Genomic DNA, 12,407 nt, shown 5'->3' with positions numbered 1-12,407 from the left:
TACGTGTGGTGCGTTTCTAGATGAAACGCCTCGTCTAGGAGGCGAGTCGCCCAAGCGGCCTTTTTTTTTTTAGGGAACGTTTTGAACCACACCCCGACATCATGTTGCATGGTGGAATAAAAACGAATACATTCCAAGTGTGGCGACAAGCATGAGGCGCTGAAAGGGACACTGCAGCTGCTTTCAAATGTGCCAATACTACAAATTTTTGTAGTATATTTTTTTATCATGTTTGTGAAGTTATTTTTTAAATTATGCATAAAACACCTGTGCAATCGCTGATTGGAAGCGCGAAATTCAAATTTTGCGCGCCCCGCGCGACTGCTACAGAGGAAGAAAGCGCAGAAAGAAATCTCTCTTCTTCGTCCGTCGTGAAGTCACTGTGGAGAGCCGGAGGCATTCAGAGCCAACGGAGGGGGATATCGGCGTGCGCTATTTCTCGTCTTGCGTGCGTTGCGTACGTACAAAACATGTGCACCTGACACCATACAACTCTGCATGTATTCGGATGCACGAACAAGCTGTGGACGCGACGACGTAATCCTCCACTGTGTAAAAAGCTCGAGGCGTAATGCGGTGTTGCTCAGAAGAGAGATAAATTCTAGCCGACCTAAAGGAAACATTGACTACATGCAGTTTCTTCCTAATGTAATTTCTATAGGGCTTTGACAAAAAGGCATGACTGAACTATGAGGCGGTTCTCTATATTTCCTTGCACAAAAGAGTCGGGTGAGTCACCATTTCCTAGAACTGCGGTTATTAAAGGGAGAAAAGGGAGGTAAGGCTTGTACTTCGTAGTTCCCTTACTTTCCGACTATTCAGGTCTCATTTGTATGTGAACCGTTGCGATTAGCGTTGATTGCTATCCGTTCATGGAGTGCAATCTCGCGATGGGAAGGGCAGACTAGCATCGACGCACAGTGGTATTCGCGTGTACCGTTTCTTTCTTAACTTTTTTTCGTGCAAAAGCTGCATGCAATCGCTTCTGGGCTAAACATGTACAACTCATCAGCAGCAGACGCTGATGATTTTTGCGAACTAGCATATGATTAAGAAGAGCCCACTGCTGTGTCGCAGCTAGGTTGTGAAGACTTTGCGAGATCCTTTCCAGCACGGCACGTATCTGATATGTTCGTGGAAGCCTTACGGGAGCATTATTAGAATATAAGGAGTATACCGCTCAGCTGAGTATAGGCGCATTCAGGTAAGGAGCCCAAAGAGCGAAGTTTCCGTCGATGCGTCCAAGCAAGCAATCATCGAAGTTGTTCATACATGGCCTTGCGATTTTGCACCTGTTGCTGCCTCGTCATTTTACATAGTCCTGTCTTGTTTGGGGATGCACATTAAGTTGCAAATGAAAACGATGAAGCTCTTAATTATAAGAAAACACATTTCGGAACACGGTTTTCTCATGAAAGTATGGGTGCGGAGGAGTTGCAGCTTGGTTTTCAACATATGTCAGCCGTCAATTCACTAAACGTGTATTGTGATAGTACAATAAAAAGGAAAGGCTTTCAACGTCTGCTAAATGTCGTTTGACTCAAGCAGCATTCCGCGCGCATTTGACTTTGTCTCCAGCACAATGGCCCCGTCAGTGCCTTGCATGCATTGCAGAGCTCGGCAACCGCGCTTCGCTTCTTGTTCATTTTCCTGGTGGCAGCTGTGTACTGCTTCACCCTTCTATAAAATTCTTCGTTTCCCCAAAGTAGAACGACTGGAACTCAAAGCAGGGTTCGGTACACTAAGCCTTGGGTCCATTTTTCACAACAATGACCTATTGGGCGGGGCGACAGGCCTGAGACAGAGGTAGTCGGCTAGTGCATTGTTCGCTGCCCTTTCCCACACTCTAAAAAAAAGAGTGTAAAAGGAGGGTAACTTCGGGATTTATGCTATCTGAAACCGCATGGCTTAAATATACTCTGCGCAATCACCCGCACGGAAGACGTTAGTCTCTCTCGCATGACTTTACACCATTTCGTCCCTGCAGCTCAAGCAAAAAAAAGTTTGCCGCTTGTTTCTTCTTTTTTTTTTATGATGGTAACCGGTTTCAAGCTGTGTTTCTACTTCCCATCCGATGTCCTTTCAAGAGCTACCACAAAAGGACCCCCCGTTTTTCCCCGGAGGAGGTGGGAAATCGTCGAAAGTTGGGAGCATCTTATCTTCTTACAAAAAGCGGTGCCTCCCCCCTTCACCTCCCCCCCCCCCCCCACACCCGTCCCGTCTTTTGACTCCTACGCGAGCTTGACCGTGGAGGGAGCAAGGCCGAACTCAGAACAAGGGCGGACAGACAAGTGTGTACGCTGCAAAACAGGGAGAAAGGGGAGGTGAGGGGGGAGTGGTGGTGAGGCTAGAAGCGAAGCAGTTGCTTTTTAGTTTTGTTGCTTTTATTCTCAACGCAGCGTCACGTGTTCGTAGTTGCTTGAGCCTGCCTGCGTTCCCTGCGACTCTGCGGGTCCGAGAAGACGACTACGGCGATTGCCGCACGAGTCAGCGTTCGTGCTCTTTGTCGTTGGTACTCATCTGTGTTTTTAGAAAAGTTCGGTTGCTCTCAGCGATTATTTCACCGAGTGCGCTCATCGATGCCTCACTATGAAACGACTTCGTGAAAGTGTGAACTTCGGAATGAAACGGCGGATGGCTGGTCGTCGCGGTGGTGGTGTTCCAACGGATCCTTGGCGCCAAATTTCAGCCGCGCATGTAAGTGACGTTTTACATTTCGTTTTACGTGTTTTTCTCTGCTATTTAACTTGGCCTGAACATGTTTTGTTATAGCTTACGTCCGCGACGCTGCTTGTTTGTCTGTGAAACGGCCTCTGAGCACGACGTCTTGGATCCCAACCTGAGCATACCACTCCATCAGTTTGGAGGAGCGGCGCATCCCAAAATTTTCAGATGGTCACGACCTTTTTGCGGGATGTTAATGGTGCATTTTTAGTCGTCTACGACGCTCACAAGCATATCCCGCGGTCGAAAGTATGCGTCGACGAGCGCTAATGCAGTCCCGGTGATACGCATTGACGTGTTTGCATGCCGCATTATTTTTGCTCGCTGCCTACAATCGATTTTGATCGTCTGTTGTTGCTGCTTTACGGGAACGTTGCCATAAATGCGGGAGACCATGCAGGGTGATGGGTTAAGTTTACGGTTCTTTTGCCAACAACCTGTACGTTCAAAGGCAGCACGCTTGATATCCTAAAGTCACGCTTTCAGAACGCAGATTTAACCCCGCAGTTTTGAGCTGATGGCGTCGAGACCAGAGGTGGGACCGAGCCGATTCGTGTACATGTATACTGTCGCAGTGACGCAATGTGCAGGAAAGACATTTCTCACGCTTTTTTTTTCTTTTCGCTGCAGGCTCAAGTCCTTCGTCTTGTCTGCGCAAGAACGTAGACTGTCGTTTCTTCAAAGAATTTGAAACTGGTCTCTGCTATCCGTGCTGGTAAGTCCAAAGCATTGTTTCCGTCCAGAAAGGGGCGTTTAAATTGACACGCGTACTTTTGTGGCACATATTGCTGATCACTGACATCTGCCTCAATGTATACTGCTTGGGATTCTCGTCGGAGAATATTTATGTCGCGTGCCATGTGTGTGTCTCCTTGCGTGTTGCCATTTTCGCTCATGCCGTGCAATATGGTGCACGCCCAGACAGTGACTTATCAATTGAGTTTCATTGTGTTTGAGGGCGTGTGCGAGTAAATAGTGTTATTTAACTTGCTGATCACTTATGTTAAGAACTGATAATAAATATTGGACTCGATCAAATCACTTAACAAGTGAAAAATCTGGGTTAGCTGGTGGTCAGATGTCTTCAGCATTGAAGCAAACCATGTGTCACCCCTTCTCTGCTTTAAGACTGACTTTCTTTTTGTAATCGGTACATAAAAAGACCAGCGCAAAAAAAAAATAATTACTGGGACAAAGGAACAAAAAATGACAGGACGGGCACTGAAATACGTTTTGTGCTCCTTTGTACCTGTTTTCTTTTCTTTTTCTTTTTTTTTCGCTGGTCTTTTAGGGTGTAAGTATGAACCAACTGGCCCAAACAGCTATTTTGATTAAATGTGCTAATTTTCGCTAGCGAGCTAAGGAAAATTTTTATATCACTAATATTTTTCATTTGGGGATTTGCTATAGTTTCTACTCAGCTATTTCCATTCTGAACTTTTCAGCCTCCTGACCCATAGAAAGGAGGCTATGCCTGACCAATAACAACACATTCTTTTCATTCTGTAGTTTCTGTTGTCAGACATTGTGTTATACTCATTACTACAATTCACTGGTACTGAGACATTCCCTCATTGAAGTTAATGTGTATTGTCATTGTGCTAGCAGTTTGTCATAAATCTGCTATTCTAGTTTATTTAAGCAGTTATTTCGACTGTAAAGAGGTGGCAGATATTGTTACAGATATATCTAGGAACAGGAGTTGTAGCTTTTAAGCTCATTGTCAAAATATTTGAGTCATTGTTTTGTCATGTGTGGTGCCATTATTTTTTGTACTATAGTTATGTATGTACTAGTTACGAGTATCATGCTAATGTTATGAATGATACCTTTGCTGCAGCGTACCTGCCAGTAGGAGGAATACGGTGTAGAAGTGCTGTTACTCCTGCTTCTAAAGATCAACCTGCTTTCTTCAGCGCTGGACGACTACTTATGGCAAGATTTGTGTGGTATGTATTTTTCGACATAGCATTGTGGTCTGTTCATTGTTGCTTTATGTCTATCAAAGAGCATATTTTTCTATGCTGAGGAGCAATAGCCCTGGCATTACATTGATTTTGGAACCATTCAGTGCTATTGAGCAAGTTAGCAAGGGAGGAATTTTTTCAGTATGTAATCGATCTGAACATGTTGACTTCTTTTTATTGAGTGAGCTGTTAATGTATGCCTCTTTTATTTTTTTCTTCAAAACCTAATATTTAAATTGTTTGCACTTGGTTCTCAGCAGTAAGGTTATGTTCTCTGATGGGTGTAATTTTCAACAACTCACATGCTCTTATGTTGCTAGGTATGTCCACAATAGAATGAAACTAAAAATGAAGTACTGCAGGTGATATGTAATGGACGGTATTTTAGCACTTTCAGCTTTATTGTTTCTTTTGTGTTCTTTATATTGTTTTGTGCCATTTGTACTCAGCGTATTTTCCTTGTGTTCCACCACTACCATTTAACAAATATATATATATATATATATATATATGCCCCCACCCCTTATGTCATCTATGGGCCTATAAAGGGAGAATGAATGAAATGAAATTTGCAGTACAATTAGAACTGGATTGTGCAGCACAGTGGACATGTCTGTGGTAGAGGATAATGGTTGAATGGCTAATCAACCAAAATTGACTTAACTTTTGCATTTTAATTTTAGGGGACAGTATTATATGCCAGAAATGAGGGTCCCCAATATTATAGGTGAGCCCAGTTCTTAAATTTTCTTAAAGAGCAATTTAGTTCAGAATATTGAACAAGGAAAGGCATATTTGAAAACTATTGTCTTGCTTTCCCACATTGCATGTAAAAAATGTTGCTGCACTTGGTATTGTTGCCAGAATCATGTTAGCTTCTTCTGCATCATCAAAAACACAAAATATGTCTATATTATCTGAATAAGAAATGTCAGCAACACCCTTTTTTAGTTATGTAATGTGGAAAAACCAACTTACAAAGCGTTTAAAGGAATATTTTTGATGCTCATTATGTTAGACCACATAAATGATTAGGAGGGTTTTAGGCCTAGGCTCTCTCATTAATAGCCTTCAATTTTGCAGTTTTCATATTGCCTCTTATAAACAAAAAGAATAGATAATTAAGTCTAATCCTGAAGCTGTACCAGGTACCCAAAGTCCACATTGCTGCACAACCCACCGGCAGAGACTGCACGGGTGTCTCTCATAGTTTATGATTTGCAATCTGTAAAGGTAAAGAACATAATCTTCGAGAAATTTGTTGTAAACACTTTTTAATAATCATTCTTGTATAATATTGGTCAGCATTTACAATTTCATTAGTTAGGCATCTAAAGACATAAGCAGTTGACAGTTCTGGCAAATTGCAGTTTATGAGAAGTTTTATTCCTGCTGCATGTGCTGCGAGCATTACATGAAGCAGCAATACATAGAATCTCAAGCTTTGTGGTTTGTTCAAGGAATTATAGGGGTATTGAAGTGTATTGTTTTTTGCCTCCTAAGCAAGATAATGTAGTTTTGAAGTGAAACGGCAGTCTCGAGAAGTTTTTGGCATCGGCATAAGCTGATGTGTGGTGTGAAACTAGCAATGAACTTATGTAAAAGTTGCATTTTATTGCCATGCTTTACATAATTCTGCATCTGTGACATCACTGCAGTAATGCACATGTGCAGAAGGTGCTTTGGATGTGCCTTGCTATCATTGCTCTTTTAGCATGAAATGTTTCATCTTTCAGAAGTGGTATCCCGCATTTTATAAGGCATAGCCTCTGTGGTATATTCATGCCTTTTTCCAGGAATGTAAACTGCACTAAAGGCAGAAACAATAGAATGGCCTTAGACATACCCTTGCAGGAGCAAGCTCTGCAGGAACAAGCTTCATTCGTTATATTCATGAGAAATGACAACGAATGCAAGAACAAAAGAACCTCCCCCCATCCCTCCCCCCCCCCCAAGAAAAAAAAAAAAAGAAGAGATTTGCAGTTGTCACTTGTGATGGATGATCAGATGACTAAAGACAGGGTAGTCTCAGGAAAACATTAACACTATAGGCAACATAAGATAATGTCATGAAGGACCAGAGACAGTGTTTTCTAGGAGGGTGAGACCATAGTGACTAGAAACAAGACCGCTGGTATGGTCAGGTGTGAAAGCAAACTATAATGTTTGGGTGTTGGAGTGGAAACCAGCAAACAACAAAGGTGAAAGTGAAGGTGATAAAACAAAGTTTAACATAAAAAGCTAATGATAAAAAAAAGGAGAACTGCACATATGAACGAGTAGAGGGAGGGGTTTTTTAAATCACATCTTTTGCCTTTATTAGGCTAGCTTCTATTTTATCAATATGTTTTCATTCATATTTCTTTAAATGACCCTCCGGGTAGTCCGACATCAGTGATGCCTATGGCTTGACCCTGCTCCTAACAAGAATATGTCTCATTTTATATTGTGTCTTATTGAGCATATTGTTAATTTTTTCTGAGATTGCAATGTGCTAGTTGTCTATGTGTGTGTTAGTGGCACAGGTAAAGCTCAGATTTGGAGAATTTTCATTGATCTATATATTGTGTGAGTTCACAATTCTCATTATATAAACACTTGGAAGCCTGTACTGGTGCACTATTTCCACCTGTCTTCCTTTTTACTTGCCCTTTGTGCAGTGTTATTTTTATATGTGAATTAATTACTCCATAAGCATGTTTTGTGAGACTCTTCGTGAGTAACCGATTACAAGTTCTCTTTTCTATGCAGGTCAAATACGTGGTACATCCCTGCCCTGACTGTGCGGAGAAGATTATCCACTCCCTTGCTGCAACTTCGGTGTATAATGAGGTGAAATAAACACCATGGTATGTTATCTTAACCGATTGTTCTGTAAATTCTTTTTGTTCACTCTGCAACATAACTTACGGCTTGAACACAACATGACACAGCCTACCTCACCTGAAACATTGCTCACTGTCACACTCCAGACGACACAAAGATATTGCAATGTTTCAACATAATCTTTCCTTCCAGAAAATCTTGAAATGTATTGGTTAGCTTTATTCCTGCTTCCAGTGACCAAGTTTACGATGCAGATTGGTAATAGTACTCTTGCGTGGATAGTATATATATACCATAAGATGATGCTTAGATACCCTATGTAATATGGCATTACTTTAAACTGCTTGGAGGGCAACGTTATTCTTCTCCTGGTGGTATAAGCTTGCACCATAAAGGTGCAAAACTTTGCGCTCTTTGTCGTAATATAAATTTATACTCTAAAATGGTAACTTTGCACCTGTACATACAGGATAAGTTTACGTTGTCAAGGTGCAAACTTGCACCTTTGATGCAAGGGTATGCTTATGCCATCGACAGACTAAAACATAGGCCTTTATGAAAGGTGCAACGTTATGCCTAGGTAGAATACAGTTACACTGCTTGTGAAGGTGCAAGTTTATGCTACCAGAAGCGTAATGTTACACTACATGCAATGGTATAAATACTTAGTCTTCCAAGACACAGCGTAACCTTACCCCAAAAAGGTGTTAGCTCAGCGACAAGCAGTTTACCCCCCAAAAAGACTAAGATCACACCTTTTTTTTTAGAGTGCAGGAATATGCGCGCCGAAGTTTCGCTGTGGGCCACGTAGTTTCTGCGAATAATGACACACACTACTTCAAAAAACCCAATACAATACAATGCAATTTTTAAAATGTCTCTAACCAAAGCAAGTTTTCATGCCAAGCCTACGCTCCCCACGACGCAAGTGCTGCATCGTTTGTGGGCGTATCTGGTACGGATATATGCGGTGAAAATCCCGATGGTGTAGAAATTGCATGCCATAAAGACATTCACAAAGCCGCAGAGAGCTGCGATCAACACACATCACAGCGATGGAGCCGCATTGGCAGCTTCCCCGGTCCTCAAAATGTCTTCACGCGACGTCTTAGCCAATCACAGGCGCCGGCGCGACCCGCGGTTAGCCCTGTCCCGCAGGCTGCATATTTCTGCTAAAAAAAGGCTATTTCTGCTTTCGGCTGCCTAATTTCAATCTGATATTCGAGCTCGCAGCATGAAAAAGTGTGGGTTTCTGCTGAAAGCCCAATTTTCGCAAAAGGTGCTGCAGTGTCCCTTTAATAAGGCAGTAATGATGCCATCGAGACAAGGTTTGTTTTGTAAATTGAGAGGAATAAAACGCAAAATAACGGGCACGACGCCGATCCGTTCTGAAAACATCGATGGTGGCTAATTAGAGGCAGTAAGCATTAAAATGAATGCATATGTAGTTACGTCCCGATACATGCATATCGTGAGCAACTCGTAAGCAAATATTTTCAGAGGCTTATATTCCGACGTCCGTTGTTGTGCCAGGCCGGCCAGGCTTCCCCGCTTCACCGGGTTGTGTGGCGCCGCCGTGTCGCGGGATGGAGGTTGGTCTTCTACCCCTGCGTTTGCGGTTTCGGGAGGAACGCGACCTCAGCAAGCGGGACAGAGGGAGCCAGCGTGCTGCTCCAGTATTCGCAGGCCGGGGTGCGCGGCCGACCATCGGACGCTTGTTGCCATCGGCTTCGAGATGGGTCCCGGGACCTGTGGCCCCGTTCCTGTGATCTTGGGACCTGCAGCTTCATCTCGACCGCCTGCTGCCTGACAGTGATTTGTGACTGCGTGGACGGGGCCGGACGAGAGGAAGACGCAGTAGTGTTTTCGGATACGCAGTGTTGCGAAGCGACAGAGAGATTAGGGAGTTTTAGAATAGGGGGACCCAAGGCTTGGGGCCCCCAAGGAAATAGCGTGCGGCGGCGCAACGTGCTAGCCGAGCGGCGAGTTTTAGAATAGGGGTTTTCCCGACGCAGCGGAGACGAGCTTGCGTTCGTCGATTGCAGCGCCACAACGGTAAACCAAGAAAAAGCATTTAAATATATAAGAGCCAACAACGCTATTTTGTTAATCAAAAAGTGCTACTATTGCACAAAAATATATTAAAACTACCAGTTATACAAACTGTTTTTGTCATACAAGACGAAATCGGCCAATTGTCAATCTAGGCCGAGGCCGGGAAAACTCATTTGAACCTTCCGCGCTTTCCGCCGTCTGGTCCCCATGGCAACCGAACGAGGCGAACTCGCTAGGCCTAGCAGCTCGGTAAATCCGGAAGCAATCAGAAAATATAGGGCGTTTTATTGCTAAAATTTGGTGGTGCGGGCATCATGAGACATAGCATAAGCTTCGTTGGCCTTTCGTTTGCCATGAACGCGTGACACCATGGAGCGGTGACGACGAATGTGTGCCGAGGCGAGCGGCCGCCGCTTGGCCGGTCGCCGCCATGTTGCCGTAACCCAAGCGACCCAACGGCGGCTTGGGGCGAACGCTATTTCCGAAAAATAGGGGCCGCCCCTAGCGTTAACCCAAGACCCCAAGCGCGCCTTACGTTCTGCGCATGCGCATTTTGACGCCCCAAGCTCCTTGGGGGCCCCAAAGCTTGGGGCCCCCTATTCTAAAACTCTCTATTCCCAGTCGGCCCAGTCGGCAGCGGCGCCGCGAGCTCCCCCTTTGTTTGTAAACACGGTGTTGGTCTATACAAAAAAAAAAAACTGGTTTATTTATAGGAAGGGAAAGGCGTGGTAACTGTCTCACTTGTTTTCTGTGATTGATTTATAGGAAGGGAAAGGCGCTGTAACTGTCTCACTTGTATTCTGTGGACACCTCAACTGCGCCGCAAGGGAAGGGAGGAAGGTGGGAGTGAAAGTGGAAAGAGAGAAAGAGGAGTCGTAGTGGAGGGCTACGGAGTAATTTCGACCACCTGGGGATCTTTAACGTGCGCTGACATCGCACAGCACACGGACGCCTCTTCGTTTCGCCTCCATCGAAACGCAGCCGCCGAGGTCGGGTTCGAACCCAGGTACTCCGGCACAGTAGTCGGGCGTCTTACCACTGCACCACCCCGGCACTGCAACCGCGCCGTAAGGGAAGGGAGGAAGATGGGAGTGAAAGTGGAAACAGAGAAAGAGGAGCCGTAGTGGAGGGCTACGGAGTAATTTCGACCACCTGGGGATCTTTAACGTGCGCTGACATCGCACAGCACACGGACGCCTCTTCGTTTCGCCTCCATCGAAACGCAGCCGCCGAGGTCGGGTTCGAACCCGGGTACTCCGGCACAGTAGTCGGGCGTCTTACCACTGCACCACCCCGGCGGGTGGTCTATACAAAACAACATTTACCATTGCAGCTAAAGAAACGTTCTTAACGTATCATGCAGTACAGTTGGTTGAGCCGTGTCACCTGTTTAGCTCTACCGCTTTGGCACGTCCTCACAGCTTATAATGTAAGACTATCGATTTAGTTTCACAGGGTTTACTGTGAAACAACGAAATTGGAGGAAGTGGTGAAGATCTAGACATGTTGAGCTATGCCCATATTTTCTTGGACAGAGGTGCAGTTTCGTTGTATTGCACTCTTCGTTACCCCATCTTCTTCCTTTTGTGCAGAGGACACAAGAAAATTCTCAACTTGAACAAACTTCACCTAAAAAAGGGTAAATTTGCAAGCGGAGAGCAGAAAGAGTCCAACATTAAGGTGAGAAAGTGTCTAAGATGCAATGTTGTGGCCGTTGCTACATGGTTGCATTGCCAAGCGTTTTTGCACCAGTGGTCAGCGTGAAATGGAGCTGGGTCAGTTGATAGACTGTTGGTATAGTTAAGGGGAAGTGCAGAATTCCGGATTGACTTGGCAGACAGGCAAAATGCTGGAGGCTATTAGTGTGCGAATCGGCGTCGTCGTTAAAGGCGATTTTAAGTACTGGTAGCAAAAATATCAGCCTGTTGCATGATTTGTTTATACCACTTAAACATGATAGATCAGCTGTGAAGCGCTCCAGCGCGAACTAGAAATTCTAGGAATGGTTTTCAGTTTAGAGCACCATCGACATGATGTGCAACAAAATGTTTTAGCAAGAACCATCACCTTGGGATTACTAGCTTGCATAACTTCTTCGTCTATTTGATGACTGGGCACAAAGCTGTGGACATTCTACTTAAATGAAATGGTTCCTTAAGCACATGCTGTACTGCACTTACCATATTTTCGTGAATCTAAGCACCCCCCCCCCCCCCCCCTCGTATTCTAAGCGTTGAAAAAATTAGAAAAACGTTTGCATGTGAACCTGAAAAGATGTCAAAGCCATAAAGGAGGTGGGAACCATAACGGAGTTTGGTAGAGAACTGTCTACAACTTGAAGTTTCGATGAACTGTAATTGCGTTTACTAAAAAATGCTTGCCAAGTTTGTTTGACAAATAAATTCTTGCACCCGCCTCGCTGAAATATCGCGGAAGAAAGAAAGTGTGTGTGTGTTTTGGAAGGGGGGGGGGTTATTTTAGGTTTTTTGTATCTAGGCACTTTGGGCATCACAATGATAAAAAAGAAGAGCGCTTAGAATCGAGTAAATTACACTAGATTCTAGAACATCAAACAACCAGTTAGGTTTGAGTCACTGTGACAAAGAGAAACAGTTTATGTTCAGCAACATAGATTGGAAATGCAGACGATCTTTCTACATGATGAGAAAACTTGCATATTAGGTTGAATAGCACAGAATGTGATGATATTTCTGCATGATAAGAGAAGTCATTGCTTATATGTGGCCGTGCACATTATTTATGTCATGTGCACGCAGAGAGAACACCAGCTTTTTTAGCGCGTAAGCCATGATAAACATCAAGGTCATCTGACTC

The 12,407-nt window shown here is 44.2% G+C and overlaps 1 long non-coding RNA gene across 1 annotated transcript; it reads left to right on the top strand.

The window, feature by feature from the left end:
• Positions 1-2,463: 2,463 nt before the first annotated feature.
• On the top strand, positions 2,464-7,702 carry LOC146186241 (uncharacterized). The gene is made up of 4 exons (XR_014707849.1): positions 2,464-2,697; positions 3,355-3,439; positions 4,565-4,673; positions 7,443-7,702. It is a non-coding gene; the product is annotated as an uncharacterized LOC146186241 (long non-coding RNA).
• Positions 7,703-12,407: the final 4,705 nt, after the last annotated feature.

The sequence above is a fragment of the Amblyomma maculatum genome, chromosome 6 (assembly GCF_055883805.1).
Source record: "Amblyomma maculatum isolate TAMU_Amacu chromosome 6, ASM5588380v1, whole genome shotgun sequence".
Taxonomy (NCBI): domain Eukaryota; kingdom Metazoa; phylum Arthropoda; class Arachnida; order Ixodida; family Ixodidae; genus Amblyomma; species Amblyomma maculatum.
The sequence above is the reverse complement of the archived record's forward strand: the minus strand, read 5'-3'. Positions and strand labels throughout refer to the sequence as shown.